The sequence below is a fragment of the Mchenga conophoros genome, linkage group LG18 (assembly GCF_057382185.1).
Source record: "Mchenga conophoros isolate Kocher_MC1m ecotype Shallow Benthic linkage group LG18, M_conophoros_male_GT1.1, whole genome shotgun sequence".
Classification (NCBI taxonomy): Eukaryota; Metazoa; Chordata; class Actinopteri; order Cichliformes; family Cichlidae; genus Mchenga; species Mchenga conophoros.
Genome location: NC_140543.1, coordinates 33,085,536 through 33,101,902, shown reverse-complemented (window position 1 = coordinate 33,101,902; position 16,367 = coordinate 33,085,536). Strand labels below are relative to the sequence as shown.

The following is a 16,367-nucleotide window of genomic DNA, read 5'->3' as shown; positions in this document are numbered from 1 at the left end:
TGATATTTAGATTTAGTGTCATTATTTTCATCTAAGTTATCAATTCTGTCACTAGTTAGCTAACATAAACTAATGTAAGTCTATCAGCCGCAACCAACCACATGACGTCATGTTCCTTACTGACAGAAGATGGTGCAACACACAATCTCAAGTTATTTCTTAAATTCAGCTTCACAGACATCTTTGTCAGTTTTTGAGTGTACGGCTCCATGATGTGAATTAGCCTTTATATGTCTAGTGTTTCATGTCCTCTTTAAAGAAATTTAATTTAGGGTCTTTACTTCTGTCATATGTCTGGACACTTGATCTAAACAGAATGCAAGAGTTAAATATTGATTTTAAGAATAAATGCTTTAATTTTCCCTTGTTTGTACTCAAACTTACGGAGCCCCGCAGGGGACATGGGAGAAAAAAAAATTAAGACAGACTTTTGCGAGATCTCGCAAAAGATCCCGCTCCTTTTTTGATAGCGTTTCAGTTGAAGGGTGCGGTGCTATGGTATGGGGCTCCGTACGGTGCGGACATGGAGGAGGATTTAGAACATTTCTTGCGGTCAAGAGAGGTCCCACATGACGACATCATGCACATGCAACAAGACAAAGTACGTATAAACAACAAAGCATTAAACACCGCGGTTCAAAAGGCGAGTAACTTGTTGAAAAACCGAGGTCGTATATGCAGGCCTTTAATGTTAATTCTTGTAAATATGTTCAGGTTCATTAAACATAACTCGTTAAGTGCACATATGTTTTGAAATTTCAAATCGTGTCCAAATTCATGGGCTGCATCCTCCCGAGAACTCGGGCTTCGTGGTCTACGTGGGCCGGGTCCTCAGAAGGTCGGGTAGGCCGGAAGTAAACGGCTGGGGAAATTGGATGGTCTAGCCTTCTGATTTGCGTCACCGCTATCTCGGTGGAGTTTAATAAACTCGGCTGCCCGCTCCTTGCTATCTAAAATATAAGACGACACTGGAGTAAATTCTCGACCATCTCACACTTCTGTTTAATCAGTTTTCTGTTTGACGTTGATTAAGTGGTGTAAAACCAAGGAGGAACCCACCCGGGGGATTAATAAAGTTTTATTTTATCGAATTTAATGTCTCCTCCTTGAATCGCTACCTTATCGTGGTGGAGGGGTTTGTGTGTCCCAGGGATCCCAGGGGCTATGTTGTCTGGGGGCTTTCGCCCCCTGGTAGGGTCTCCCATGGCAAATTGGTCCTGGGTGAGGGACCAGACAAAGAGCGATTCAGAAGACCCTTATGAAAAGAACACCGAGGGAACAGTTTACCCTACCCGGGATAGGGTTACCGGGGCCCCGCCCTGGAGCCAGGCCCGGGGAGGGTGCCCGAGGGCGAGCGTCTGGTGGCCGGGCCTTAGTCCATGGGGCCCGGCTGGGCACGGCCCGAAGAGGAGACATGGGCCCATCCTCCCGCAGGCCCACCACCCGCAGGAGGTGCCATAGGGGTCGGGTGCATTGTGTGTCGGGTGGCGGCCAGGAGCGGAGGCCCTGGTGGACTGACCCCCGGCTGCCAAGACTGGCAATAGGGACATGGAATGTCACCTCTCTGGTGGGGAAGGAGCCTGAGTTAGTGCGTGAGGTTGAGAGGTACCGGCTAGATATAGTCGGGCTCACCTCTACGCATGGCTTGGGCTCTGGAACCAGTCTCCTGGAGAGGGGCTGGACTCTGTCTCAGTCTGGAGTTGACCCTGGTGAGAGGCGGCGGGCTGGGGTGGGTATTCTAATATCCCCTTGGCTTGCTGCCGGTACGTTGGGGTTTTTCCCGGTGGATGAGAGGGTTTGTTCCCTGCACCTTAGGGTCGGGGAACGGGTCCTGACTGTCATCTGTGCTTATGCGCCGAGTGGCAGTTCGGAGTACCCAGCCTTCTTAGAGTCCCTGGGGGGGGGTGCTGGAGGGTGCTCCACCTGGAGACTCTGTTGTTCTGCTGGGAGACTTCAATGCTCACGTGGGTAACGACAGGGAGACCTGGAGGGGCGTGATTGGGAGGAACGGCCTCCCTGATCTGAACCCGAGCGGTGCTTTGTTATTGGACTTCTGTGCTAATCACAGTTTGGCCATAACGAAGAGTGTCCATAAGTGCACGTGGGACCAGGACGCTCTAGGCTGTAGGTCGATGATCGATTTTGTAATCGTATCACCAGACCTGCGACCATATGTTCTGGACACTCGGGTAAAGACAGGGGCTGAGCTGTCAACTGATCACCAACTGGTGGTGAGTTGGATCAGGTGGCGGGGGAGGACGCTGGACAGACCTGGTGCACCTAAACGCGTAGTGAGGGTGTGCTGGGAACGTCTAGCAGAGGCCCCAGTCCGCGAGATCTTCAACGCAAACCTCCGGCAGAGCTTCAACAGCATTCCGAGGGAGACTGGGGACATTGAGTCCGAATGGACCATGTTCAGCGACTCCATTGCCGAAGCTGCTGCATTGACCTGCGGCCGCAAGATGGCTGGTGCCTGCCGTGGTGGTAATCCCCGAACCAAATGGTGGGCACCAGAGATGAAGGGAGCCACCAGGCTGAAGAAGGAGTCCTATCGGGCTTGGTTAGCTGAAGCAAAAACTCGGGTGTGGGAGGAGTTCGGAGAGGCCATGGAGAAAGACTTTCGGACTGCCTCGAAGAGATTCTGGCAAACCGTCAGGCATCTCAGGAGGAGAAAGCGGTGCTCTACCTGCACTGTGTATAGTGCTGGCGGAGCGCTGCTGACGTCGACTGAGAAAATTGTCAGGCGGTGGAAGGAATACTTCGAGGACCTCCTTAATCCCACTGACGCGTCTTCCGAGGAGGAAGCAGAGTCTGGGGATGAGGGGAATGACCCGCCAATTTCCGGGGGCGAGGTCACTGAGGCAGTTAAACAACTCCTTGGTGGCAGAGCCCCTGGTGTTGATGAGGTCCGCCCCGAGTTCCTGAAGGCTCTGGACGTTGTAGGGCTGTCCTGGTTGACACGCCTCTGCAATGTTGCGTGGAGATCAGGGGCAGTACCTGTGGACTGGCAGACCAGGGTGGAGGTCCCCATCTTTAAGAAGGGGGACCGGAGGGTGTGTTCCAACTACAGGGGATCACACTCCTCAGCCTCCCTGGGAAAGTCTATGCCAGGGTGCTGGAAAGGAGAGTTCGTCCGCTAGTCGAACCTCGGATACAGGAGGAACAATGCGGTTTTCGTCCTGGTCGCGGAACACTGGACCAGCTCTTTATCCTCTCGAGGATACTTGAGGGTGCATGGGAGTTTGCCCAACCAGTCTACATGTGTTTTGTGGACTTGGAGAAGGCATTCGACCGTGTCCCTCGGGGTGTCCTGTGGGAGGTGTTGCGGGAGTATGGGGTGTCTGGCCCATTGCTACGGGCCATTCGATCCCTATACAACCGTTGCAAGAGCTTTGTTCGCATTGCCGGCAATAAGTCGGACTCGTTCCCGGTGGGTGATGGGCTCCGCCAGGGCTGCCCTTTGTCTCCGGTTCTGTTCATAATTTTTATGGACAGGATTTCTAGGCGCAGCCAAGTGGCGGAGGGCTTTCGCTTTGGTGGCCTCAGAATCTCATCTCTGATTTTTGCGGATGATGTGGTTCTGTTGGCCTCATCGGGTGAGGGCCTCCAGCTCGCACTGGAACGGTTCGCAGCCGAGTGCGAAGCTGCGGGAATGAGGATCAGCACCTCCAAATCTGAGGCCATGGTTCTCAGCCGGAAAAGGGTGGAGTGCCCACTCCGGGTCGGGGATGAGTTCCTGCCCCAAGTGGAGGAGTTCAAGTATCTCGGGGTCTTGTTCGCGAGTGATGGGAGAAGGGAGCCGGAGATCGACAGACGGATTGGGGCTGCAGCTGCAGTAATGCAGACGCTGCACCGGTCCATCGTGGTGAAGAGGGAGCTGAGTGTAAAAGCGAAGCTCTCAATTTACCGGTCGATCTACGACCCTACCATCACCTATGGCCACGAGCTGTGGGTAGTGACCGAAAGAACGAGCTCGTGGATACAAGCGGCAGAAATGAGCTTCCTCCGAAGGGTGGCTGGCCTCTCCCTTAGAGATAGGGTGAGAAGTTCGGCCATCCGGGAGGGGCTCAGAGTAGAGTAGTGATGTTCGATTTGTGAACGAATTGTTCAATACTCGAGAATCACTTTACTGACTCGTGAATCATGATTCACAAGCCCAACTGACTCACTGACTCATCCCTGTTGCTGTTAGCAAACTAATTCCATTAGTAGAAATATATCTAGCTTATAATTAAAATTGTGGGGGGAAAAACAACAGCCAGTTTCGTAACAAAAGCATTCTGCTCTGAACTGGAACAAAAAACCCTGAGTAGAAGCTCACATCAAGAAAATAGCTCCACGGTTCACAGTAGCATCGCGCTGCTAACATGCTAACAACACATTTGAGCTACTCACCCCGTCCCTTCCTGTGCTGAATCGTAAGCATAAGCGAATCACTCAGGAATCGCTCACCCCCTCCCTCCTGTGCTGAATCAAAGAGCGAACGAATCACTCAGGACTCACTAACCCCCTCCCTCCTGTGCTGAATCAAAGAGCGAACGAATCACTCAGGACTCGCTCACCCCCTCCCTCCTGTGCTGAATCATAGAGCGAGCGAACGAGTCACTCACTCGCTAACCCCCTCCCTCCTGTGCTGAATCATAGAGCGAGCGAGCGCACGAATCACTCACTCACCCCCTCCCTCCTGGCTCACAGCTTCTTCTTCTTCTTGGTTGGCAACCAATGTTAAGGCGCATTACCGCCCCCTGGCTCATAGCGCAGTGGACATTTAGATGAGAAAATATATATTTGACACACTTAAGGAAAATACTAATAAAATAAAAATAAACAAAATAAATGTTTATTAAGCAATTTGGATAGGAAATTGCTTAATTTTAGAAATGTTTTTGCTCTTTTTTTTCTCTATAAAATAGTTGTTTTGGGTTTTTTTTTAATCATTCATCTTAGCAGTGGGATTTACATGAAAAGGGAAACAAATTAAGTTTGAGTGAAAATGTAAAATTTTTGCACTCTCTGATCAACTGACTCAGTGAATCAAATGACTCAAAACACCCGATTCACTTTGGTGAGTGACTCATTAACACTCGATTCAGTAAAAAGAATCAAATTTACCATCACTAGAGTAGAGCCGCTGCTGGTCCACATCGAAAGGAGCCAGTTGAGGTGGTTCGGGCATCTGACAAGGATGCCCCCTGGGCGCCTCCTGGGTGAGGTGTTCCAGGCATGTCCCACCGGGAGGAGGCCCCGGGGCAGGCCCAGGACACGCTGGAAAGATTATATCTCTCGGCTGGCCTGGGAACGCCTTGGAGTTCCCCTGGATAAGCTGGAGGAGGTGGCTGGGGAGAGGGAGGTCTGGGCCTCTTTGCTTAGGCTGCTGCCCCCGCGACCCGGCCTCGGATAAAGCGGATGAAGATGGATGGATGGATGGAATTTAATGTAATAACTTTAATCTCAGCCAAACCGTTTTACTCACGAACAAATGAAACACTGAAAAAAGCCAAACATTAACATTTTTAGGATGTCTAAGTGTTTTATATATTACGTTTAGCCTGAGTAGCAAAAGTCCGTGGTGATCTGAAAATAATGTGCCGGGAGTTGTGCCGTTCTCCGCGGCTTTAGTGACCCTTGAGCTCTCGGCTACCTATTGAGCTGGTGGGTAACAGACCTCAAGGAAAACGTCGAAGCACTTTTGCAAATATGCGATATCTTGATAAACCGAGCAGATATTTCAAGTTTATACACCCACGTTCTCCCCTGAAATATGTTAAAAGTTTATTTTGTGACCCAGAAAGATTAATAACGGTCAATTTAAAAAACTTATTAGCGGCTGCCATTACCGGAAACTGGAGTTTGGCTGGGCCGCACTTTGAATTCTGGGATATGGTGGGCCACAAAGCACACACCCAACCCATCCTTCAAATTCGGTGAAAAGTGAATGTTTGTAATTCTTTGTATTACACCCCCTGGCATATGTTAATTTTGTTCTGGTTGTATACATGTTCTGTATACTGTTTCTTAATAAAGTTCAATAATTAAAAAAAAAAAACTCGGTGAAAAGGAGGACGCATTTGTCCGCTGCATTCGGAGGAGTTTACGAATTTAAAATAGAATCTTTGTAGAGATTGCCATAATTGTTGTACATTTCTGTGCAAATAAAAAAAAAAAGGAGTCTACGAATTTGGATAGCCTACGGCGCATCGCTGTGACATAATCGGTCTACAAAAGGGTCCTCAGGAGGATGCAGCCCATGAATTTGGACAATGTGATAAATAAAGTAAAAAAAAAAAAAAGAGGTTGCAGCCCATGAATTTGGATGTTGTTATCTGGCTGTGCCATTACCATGGTAACATGGACACCATGGCACAAAATACTTGGTGGTGGAACTTACCTTACTTATACCTTACTAGCAAAATATTTTTTAGTAACGTAGTATATAAATTAGAGATGGACCGATCCGATATTACGTATCGGTATCGATCCGATACTGACCTAAATTACTGGATCGGATATCGGAGAAAAATAAAAAATGTAATCCGATCCATTAAATATCACGAAAGCACCTCACAAAACTTGCAACACGCCGTAACTCACCTCAGAACGTTAGCACGTCGGAGCAGTATGCATCACGTGATAGAGCGGCTGTGGCATGCGGGACCTGTGGTCTGGATAGCATTTGGAGCTTCGCTAGCAACCTGGCATTTCATCTCCGACAAAATTATCCCCGAGAGAAGTAAAGCAAGTGTGTAAGTCCATCTCTGAATGTTTGTAAAGCATTCCTGCGTTAAGCTTAACAAACGATATATGGAGCGACTGCCTCTTCTTGCTGCTACTTCAATCATGAAACTGATTAATGATCAGCTGATCGGCTTTTCTGTCGCGAGTCTGTCTCTCTTGTTTGTTTTTGGCCCACTTTGCACCAGAAAGAGGAAACCAGTGGATAAACAACGCAGCACATTTAAGCTTGATAAGCTGTTGTTAGAATTTATTTAATATTAATTTCTACACCAGGATCTTTTTCTACGTAGCTGACGCTGGTAACTGTGCAGGGGCGGATCTAGCAAAGTTTAGCCAGGGGGGCCGATAGGGCATTAACAGGGAAAAGGGGGCGCAAAGACATACTTTTCTTTCTTATTCTCATTTAAAATGTCTAGCTTTTAATAAATAATTATCTGACACCCAAAGTTTTAATTTGATGTAAAATGAATAGAAGTCAATTACTGTATATAGTGACTATTAAGTCACTATATACAGTAATTGACTGTATATAGTGCAGCAAATGCAGCAAGATATTTAAAAAAACAGTTTTGTCGATTAAAAAACACTATATCGGATTCATATCGGTATCGACAGATATCCAAATTTATGATATCGGTATCAGTATAGTAATAGTAGTAGATATTTATATTAGAGATGGCACGATACCACTTTTTTATGTCCGATACCAATACTAACACAACAACAGTAAAGTAATAAGATAGAAGTTGACAGAGTAACTTTTGATAATGATCATGAACAGTGATTAAGAACTCTATTCTAATACAGTTAGTATTCCATGTGTGCTAGTGTGGCTTCCTAGAATAAAAGTATATTAATAGCATTTCTCTAATGTTTTATGTCTGCAGGTGGATAAGGCAGTGCTGTCCGTCATGACTGATGGACAAATGGCAAAATACATAAGGACATATGGTAGAGTAGCTGTCCAGTCCTTCTGTCAACAAACTAAGTACAGCACAGATAAAGAGACTCTTCTGCAGAACCTAAGAGATAAAATTGCGGCACGGAAAGTAAGATCAAAAACCAAAGGAGTGCTGTGTGGTTCATCAGGTGTGTTCCACAAGCAAAGTGAAGGGATGGCAAGACATTTAAATACTGCAGGAGAGAAGACCTGCAGAAAAATAGAAATCGGATGGCTTCATTTAAGCAGTAATGAGTACCGTCAAGTGAGAACCAGAAATGGTGGAGGAACAAGACTTGCAACTGTGGAAAAAACTACAACTGTAGCTAAGATTTTGGAAATGGGAAAGGACCTGTTTTTTCCAGATGGGTACTCACCAAAAGGGAGAGTTGAAGACTTTGTCATTGATGTCTGTGATTTTAAAAGAAATCCGATTGCTTTAGATGACACTGTTGGCAAACTTTATGAACAAACCAAATTGAAGCTCCTGAGATTTTACATTTGCACGAAAGATGAAACACCGTTAACAGTTCAGTCCTCATCTGAAGAGGATTTTTCTGTCAGCATAACTGAAGAAGATTCACCGGTGACATTACTTGGATTTGACAGTGAGACAGATGATTTTGTCCCAGATCTACTTGAACATGGGGATTCATCTGACAGTGACACTGGCAAACAGGTTTGTTAAAATAAGAAAGTTATTATTACAAATAGAGATGGCACGATACCACTTTTTTATGTCCGATACCGATATCATAAATTTGGATATCTGCCGATACCGATATGAATCTGATGTAGTGTTTTTTAATCAACAAAACTGTTTTTTAAATATCTTGCTGCATTTTGTATAAGTTCATACTCAAGTTTAAAACAACAACTACCCTAAAGCTATTCTGTTATACCTGTATGCAAAAAAAAAATTTAATAGTTCAGCAATACTGATCAATCTAATAAACTTAAACCTACACCATCCTCCCTATTCTGGTATTTTAAAGAGTACTTAGCGTAAATATTAAGCAACCTAACTAATAGGGTTCCAACTCCCAGCAACAACAAAAATAAATAAATAAAAAATAGGGAACCACCCCTCACGCTCCACCTCATGATGCTTAATCGACGTAATCAACCTTAATTTGATGCAGTGTGAAAAAAAATGCACAGAAATCAATTATTTTTCAAGAAATATTAAATAGATTCAACATCTTTCTTCAACAAAATTGCAGACTGCACAGATGGTACCTTCCCAAAGTAAAAAGTACTATAGCTTACTAGGGTATTTATATTAGACTTAATAGTCACTATATACAGTAATTGACTTCTATTCATTTTACATCAAATTAAAACTTTGGGTGTCAGATAATTATTTATTAAAAGCTAGACATTTTAAATGAGAATAAGAAAGAAAGGTATGTCTTTGTGCCCCCTTTTCCCTGTTAATGCCCTATCGGCCCCCCTGGCTAAACTTTGCTAGATCCGCCCCTGCACAGTTACCAGCGTCAGCTACGTAGAAAAAGATCCTGGTGTAGAAAGTAATATTAAATAAATTCTAACAACTGCTTATCAAGCTTAAATGTGCTGCTGTTGTTTATCCGCTGGTTTCCTCTTTCTGGTGCAAAGTGGGCCAAAAACAAACAAGAGAGACAGACTCGCGACAGAAAAGCCGATCAGCTGATCGTTAAGCAGTTTCATGATTGAAGTAGCAGCAAGAAGAGGCAGTCGCTCCATATATCGTTTGTTAAGCTTAACGCAGGAATGCTTTACAAACATTCAGAGATGGACTTACACACTTGCTTTACTTCTCTCGGGGATAATTTTGTCGGAGATGAAATGCCGGGTTGCTAGCGAATCTCCAAATGCTATCCAGACCACAGGTCCCGCATGCCACAGCCGCTCTATCACGTGATGCATACTGCTCCGACGTGCTAACGTTCTGAGGTGAGTTACGGCGTGTTGCAAGTTTTGTGAGGTGCTTTCGTGATATTTAATGGATCGGATTACATTTTTTATTTTTCTCCGATATCCGATCCAGTAATTTAGGTCAGTATCGGACCGATACCGATACGTAATATCGGATCGGTCCATCTCTAATTACAAATAATGATCACTTTAAAGTTACTGTATTTTGTTGTGTTTAGTAGTGCTCGGTGGTAACATGCGACATTTTCTAATTTTGTTGTACTATTGTACTAGGTATGACTGTGTAACTGCAATAAAGAGTTGTCTTATTCAAGTGCTTTATGTACATCTACGAATAGTTGCACTTCTGTAGGATGAAATTATTCCAGGAATTTGTTGTTGACTTGTATGGTAAGGTACATTTAATACATCTGTGAAAGACTTACAGCTTTGTATTCATTAACATGTACAAAATGACTGGCTGCTGAAAAAATAATTGAATTATTTTCGTTTGTGTCTTGTGTTTGTTTTCTGGTTCACAGATTCACAATTTCAAGATGGAACACAATCCAAAAAAACTGAAATCACTCTGTGAGGCAGTGACAACACAAAGTCCAGGAAAATCCCATCATATGCATTCAACCCCAACAGACATTAAAAACACTGTCGTGGGAAGCGGCAGCAGACTGACTCAAGTGATCATGATTTCCCTGACCACTGCTCTGAAATTATTGATCTGACCAGTATAGTTCCTAACAAATCCTTCAAACTAGAGTCCTGGGACAAACTTCCAGAAGATTTTGAATTTCGTTTTCCACACATAGACGAAGCGGATACGGTTGTATGGAATCCTGAAGAGGATCTTGTCAGAGCAGATGGTGATGACACAGTCGTGATAACCCTGAATTATGTCAACAGTGAGGATCTCAGACAGGTAAGACCATGGACAGTTGTGGTTGATATGGTTTAAGTGTGACAAAATATGGAAATTTATTAATAATCAAATTCAGTAACTTGCATAGTTCTGATTTAAAAAAAGCTGATCATGCATTCCTGCTTGGACAAAATTTAAGCATGTGTGTTATTTTCTGTAATATTCTTTTGGATCTTAAAAGAAATAACCTACAGTACTGTGAAACACTTGCTCGATTTCTATTAATCAGAATTCATCTCTTGTTTGTTTAAAACTTGATTTTTTTGCAGCAATAATACAACATTTTAAGTAGTAAGAAGTACATGAAGATATGATAAAAACATGTGGAATTCCACTGTAATATGTTTTTTTACTCTTGTAAGTGAGACATGTAGGCTGAAAATAAAGAGGTGTATTTTTGTTCTATTTCTTAAGACCTATTGACATATTTTGCAGACTTTTTAAGAACATTCATGATTTGGAATAGGCCAAGGTAGAAGATTGAAGAAGAGTCTTCTAATCTTGAAGGGTTAAGGTGTCTGTTGTCAATTAATGCCATACTGCCTTCTCAGAATGCCGACACAAATGGATTACCTATGGATGGTTTCCTGCTACCATTGTCTTCAGCTAATGGCTTGCCCACACCCCATATGCAGTCAATACAGGAGGAAGCACCCCAGATTGCACAGGTAACATGGATCAATTCAGGCAACCATAAACACCTACCTTTACATACTGTAGAGATGCCAAAATTTCATGCTATTTTCGGAGGATATGGCAGTTTGTGGGTCCATTTGAATTAAAAGGATATTGTCAGTTGACAGAGAAAATTCCAGTGTTTTACATTAAGATAAGATTAAACAGGAAATTTAGTCTTGAAATAAAATTATTTACATAACACAGCAGTGAGACATTGTTTTGGTGTCACTATTGTGTTCTCTACCTATTTTGCACAGGAGTCTTCTCATACATGTAAAGAACACTTGTATAATTTTCTGTGAGGCATACAAGGACATCCATCAGGCCACAATATTAATGTTATAGATAAATTGTCAGTGCAACCATGGTTTGGGAATATACAGCCCACTAAAATTAGACAAATAAATTTCAAACTTTTTCAGAACATTGATATTGTGTAATCTGTACAATTCATTTGCATTTCTTATGGAATGTGCATGTTTTGTCTTTTACTCAGGACCATGGACTGAATTTCATCGCACAAGGTTTGCCTTTAGATTCAAGCAACCAACTTTCCCCATCAAATTCAGGAGACCCACAGAGCCCCCTACATGTATCAATTCGCAGGATAAAAGTTGTTGATGATCTTTTGGCTGTATTTATGGACAGTCGCATTCTGAATGAGACTTTAAAGATGAACTTTGTAAATGAAAATGCTGTTGATGATGCTGGGGTGTCAAGGGAGGTTTACACTGCATTTTGGGAGCAATTTTTGGAACAGTGTGAAGGTGAAAATGAACGAGTTCCAAGGCTTGAGGCCAGACTTTAGTGAGGCTGAATGGCAAGCAGTTGGGCAGATATGGGTGAAAGGCTTACTAGACCACGGTGTCTTTCTAGTGAGGCTGTCAAGGGCTTTCATTTTAGCTTGCATCCACGGAATGGACTCAGTTGATGTAGACATTCTGATTGCATCGTTTCTCAACTATCTCCCTCCTGTTGAGAGATCAGCTGTTGAGAAGGCTCTCCAAGGCACAGTGGATGAAAATGATGAAGAGGACCTGCTTGACCTTTTACAAGGATGGGTTCCCACTTCCTACCACCTAAGAACAACATGCAGCCTGCCATTGAAACAATGGCTCATAAGGCCATTCTCCAAGAGCCAAAGTTTAACCATCTTCAGCGTTATGTTAAAAACGCTGATGAAACCAAAGCTGAAAAAATCCTGCGCTTCTGCACAGGATCTTCTGTGATATGTGTTGACAAAATTTTGGTGTGCTTTAATGCTGAAACTGGGCTCAACAGAAGGCCTGTTGCTCACACCTGTGGAGCTACCCTTAAAGTGCCATGCACTTACAGTTCTTATCCTGAATTTCGCACAGAGTTCGACAATGTCCTTTCCAGCAATTACTTTGAAATGGACATCATTTGAACTTGATGAGTGTACTAATGGTTACAGCTGTAATTGTTATTTGTATGATTATCCTTGAGTTCATAAATTCTGTCTTGTTTCATTTTGTCATTGAAGCATTTGATATATTCAGCCGTATAACAAGCAGTCACAAATTTAATTTTCTGATGGTTTAGTTGTATGTTAGCTCAGATTTCACAAGGACTCTTTATTGTTTAAAATTCTTTGAAAATGACCGCATCTTTAACTTCTGTTGAAAACAAGGTTTGTGTTTAGCGTTAGAGGGACAGATCACATCAAAATTTGCTGTACACGTTGTCATTGTTTTCTTTTACTCCTGCCATCAGCCAGAATAAAGGCTCGCTTTTGTTTTAAGTTCAGTGTCCTCTCTCTCTCCTTGTCTGCTTTTGGGTACGTTCTCTCAACACACCTGCATACCCTGCAGTGACACACATTGGCTTGCTGTTTATCCATCTAGAATGTTTTGTCGTGAGTTGCCTAGTTTTGGGAAATATTAGCTGTAGCGATCTCTTCCTTGTTGAAAAACTACATGAAGCTACATAAGGTCTACATAAAGACATTGCTACTAAGCATTAAGTACCACGTGAAACAAGAGAAGGGTAGGCTTGTACAGTCAATATCTCTAAAATTGGGCAACTCACACTAAAACAATGTGGATTAAGGAATACTACAGCTAGCGAACAGAAAAATGTGTAAATTTGATTTTAGGGTGAAAAGTCCATTAATATTAGTAAAGAATGTCACTATGGTTGCGAAAAAAGTTATTGAAAGTGAATGATAATGACAAATTCTTAAAGCTGATGTGGCCTATAAACATCATCTTGTAACAATAAGTCCTATTTTCCCTTGATTAGCTTCCAAAATGTTTACTAGTTGTTTTGTTAAAAAGCATTTTGCCATCACAAGTTATTTTTTTTGAAAGGACTTTGCCATAATGTGACATACAGATGATTTACAATTCTTTATACTGTCTTATATAATTACAAATTAACAAGCAATGATAATCAGATTTAACAGTTTCTTGGATAAACAAGATTGTAGGCCAGGATTTCTAATTAGATTAAATAGTATATATGGTTAATTATAAAATATTGCTACATTTTTGACAGATTATGCACTTCTGTCTACCCTTCTCTGAAATTAAAGTGCCTGGGAACACAGGCAGTCAATACACAGATGTTGTCGATATGCTTTTGTCATTTGCAATTTTTTAGTTGTCTGTACTACATAGTCCAAAAAAAAAATTAAAAATTGATTAGATTTCAGTTTATTTGTCCGGTAGTTCAACAACACATATCATCCTTTCAGAAGTGGTGAGTTTTGCAAAAATAGCATTCGAATGAAATTGCTGTTCATCAACAGAACAGGTGGGTGCAAAGAATTTGTTATTCAACTGATAAAATAAGCTTCAGATAAATTCAGTGACCAAAAAAAGAATGTTTATATCTATTAGAAATTCTAAGAGTTCAAAAGGTCTCAATTTAGTTCTTTATTTTTTCAGTTTTGTTTAACCAACATTAGAAAACTAAAGCTCTTCTGGAATCAGAATAAATAGTTAAAGAAAAAGAAGCAAAAATGACATGAAATAATTATATTTTTAGCCAGAGAAACTTGAGTTCAGAAAAATGCCAAGGTGCCCCCTCTCAGATTATGATGCCCCTTAGTACCATTTCATGTAGCCTGCCAGTGTGACAGTTGGCGTTATAATATATATAAAGCAACAAGGCATAATAGAATATCTCTTCGATTTTAAACTGTATTCTAGCCAACATCAACAACTAAACATTCCCATCATTAACAAATAGAGATGGTGTAAATAAAAAACAACTCACCATTTAAAAATTATTACAAAATACTCAACATAAACCACCATTATCTGAGTAAACACTGTACATTAAAACTCCTAACACATTAAATTAAGATGTGTCTTATGTTTTGATCCATGTATCAAGCCAAATACACAGTTAAAGTAATTCGAAGTAATACACAGACATAGAACTTGATAACATTTGACAGAACATTACAATGTTTTTGTGATAAAGAACACTCAGAATATCATTAACAGAGGCAGAGACTACACAGCAAATCCAGCATGTCCAAATTAACACTGTCGGATTTGATTTCAACACTATTAAAGTGTCTATATGGGTCCACACCAGAGAGTGTTAATTTAACTCTTTTTGGAGAGTTGGTACGTTAACTCTGATTTAGTGTTAAACACCAAATCTGTCTGGAGTTGATAATTTAACACTTGGTGTTAAGACTTTATATATTAACTCTCAAAGAGTATTTTAGTTTAACTACGTAAGAGTTATCTTCTAATTCATTCTAAAAAGCGGGAATTTTACTGTTCTGAACTTCTAGAAATTTCTTTTGGAAATAAACATTTACTAAAAAGATGCAATGGTTTTTGAAAAACATTTATTCTGAACTGTGCACCACAATTTCAAAACATTTTCTGAAAGATGTAACAGTGTACATGTTCTCACTTTCATTAGAATTTTGTTTATCAAAAGGTCTGACATGGTTGCGGAGATTGAATAAAAATTAGTTGACATTAATTAATGGCACAAATAATCCAGTAAACAATTGCAGCACAGTAAAAAAAAAAAAAAGGAATCCTCTTTGAGCCATTACTTGTGTAAAGTATTTTCCCAAAAGACAAAGACACAGGCAACAGGTAATACTGAACTAAATGTAAAACCTCAACCTTTTTAATTTTTACCTAAACCGTGTGCACAAAACTCTGGAGGGATCTATGCTAACGTAGAATCCAGTAAGGACGCCTGCTACTGCTGTTTGCTCGTTTTTTTTTTTTTTTTTTTTGTTTTTTTTTTATGGGCGATCATTTTCAGGCTTCAAGCCTGAAACAGCTATACACTGTGTAGCAGCCTTGTGTTTAATTAGTTGCCTTGTGAAGTTATTCTCTAAGCTAAGTTGTACACAAGTACAGGATGTCATTTTAGAGTGTTTAGCAGTGTATAGCACCATTATACCAACATTTCACATTCTAGACATTGTTTTAGGTGTATTTGACCAAAGGTTTGACTGAAAATTCACATGCAAGCTTTTTTCAAGGCTGTGGTATTTGCCCGCAAACAATACCTTTCAGCTAGCTAAAACAGAATATTATGCTATCACCGAGCAACATGGCCAATGCCTTTCACACAGCTTTGTCTCAACTCCAAAGAGCCACAGAAGTAAAAGCTCATAATAATAATAATTGAAACAATCTTTGAAAAAATGACTTACCAAGCATGGCAAACAACTCAAATATGTAGAGCAAAATGTTCTGAAACGGCTTCACTTCGGCTTTGATTGGAGCCGTGCTGGGGGCGGAGTCTGTGAATTTACTCTATTGGTGTCATAGCCCCTCTAGGAGTTCAGAGTTGAGAGGTCAAGAGTTAATGTTTCCATTGTAACACCTCCAGATTTGACATAGAAACACTCATTTTTAACACTCGATTTTAACTACTATCATTTTACACCTCAGAGTTACATTAAAAGAATGTGACTCTACTTAGAGTAAAATTAACTCTACTTTTCCAAGGAGACTATTAACACCAAAAAATTTAACACTTTTGAATTTGCTCTGTACTTTAGTTCACTGACCCTCCTGGAACACAACAATAAATATTTCTATATAAGATATTCTCATAAATAACTGTGTACTAGAAAGCTTACAGTTTACAGTCTGTTTAACATCCAGAAGTTAGCTTTCTCACATATAGCACAGGTCAATTTTGAGAAATGTTCTCTGCTGCAGTGTATCCAAT

The 16,367-nt window shown here is 41.5% G+C and overlaps 1 pseudogene; it reads left to right on the top strand.

Annotated features, from left to right (window-relative positions):
- The first annotated feature begins 523 nt into the window (after nt 1-523).
- On the top strand, nt 524-12,712 carry LOC146554224 (uncharacterized; annotated as a pseudogene).
- Nucleotides 12,713-16,367: the final 3,655 nt, after the last annotated feature.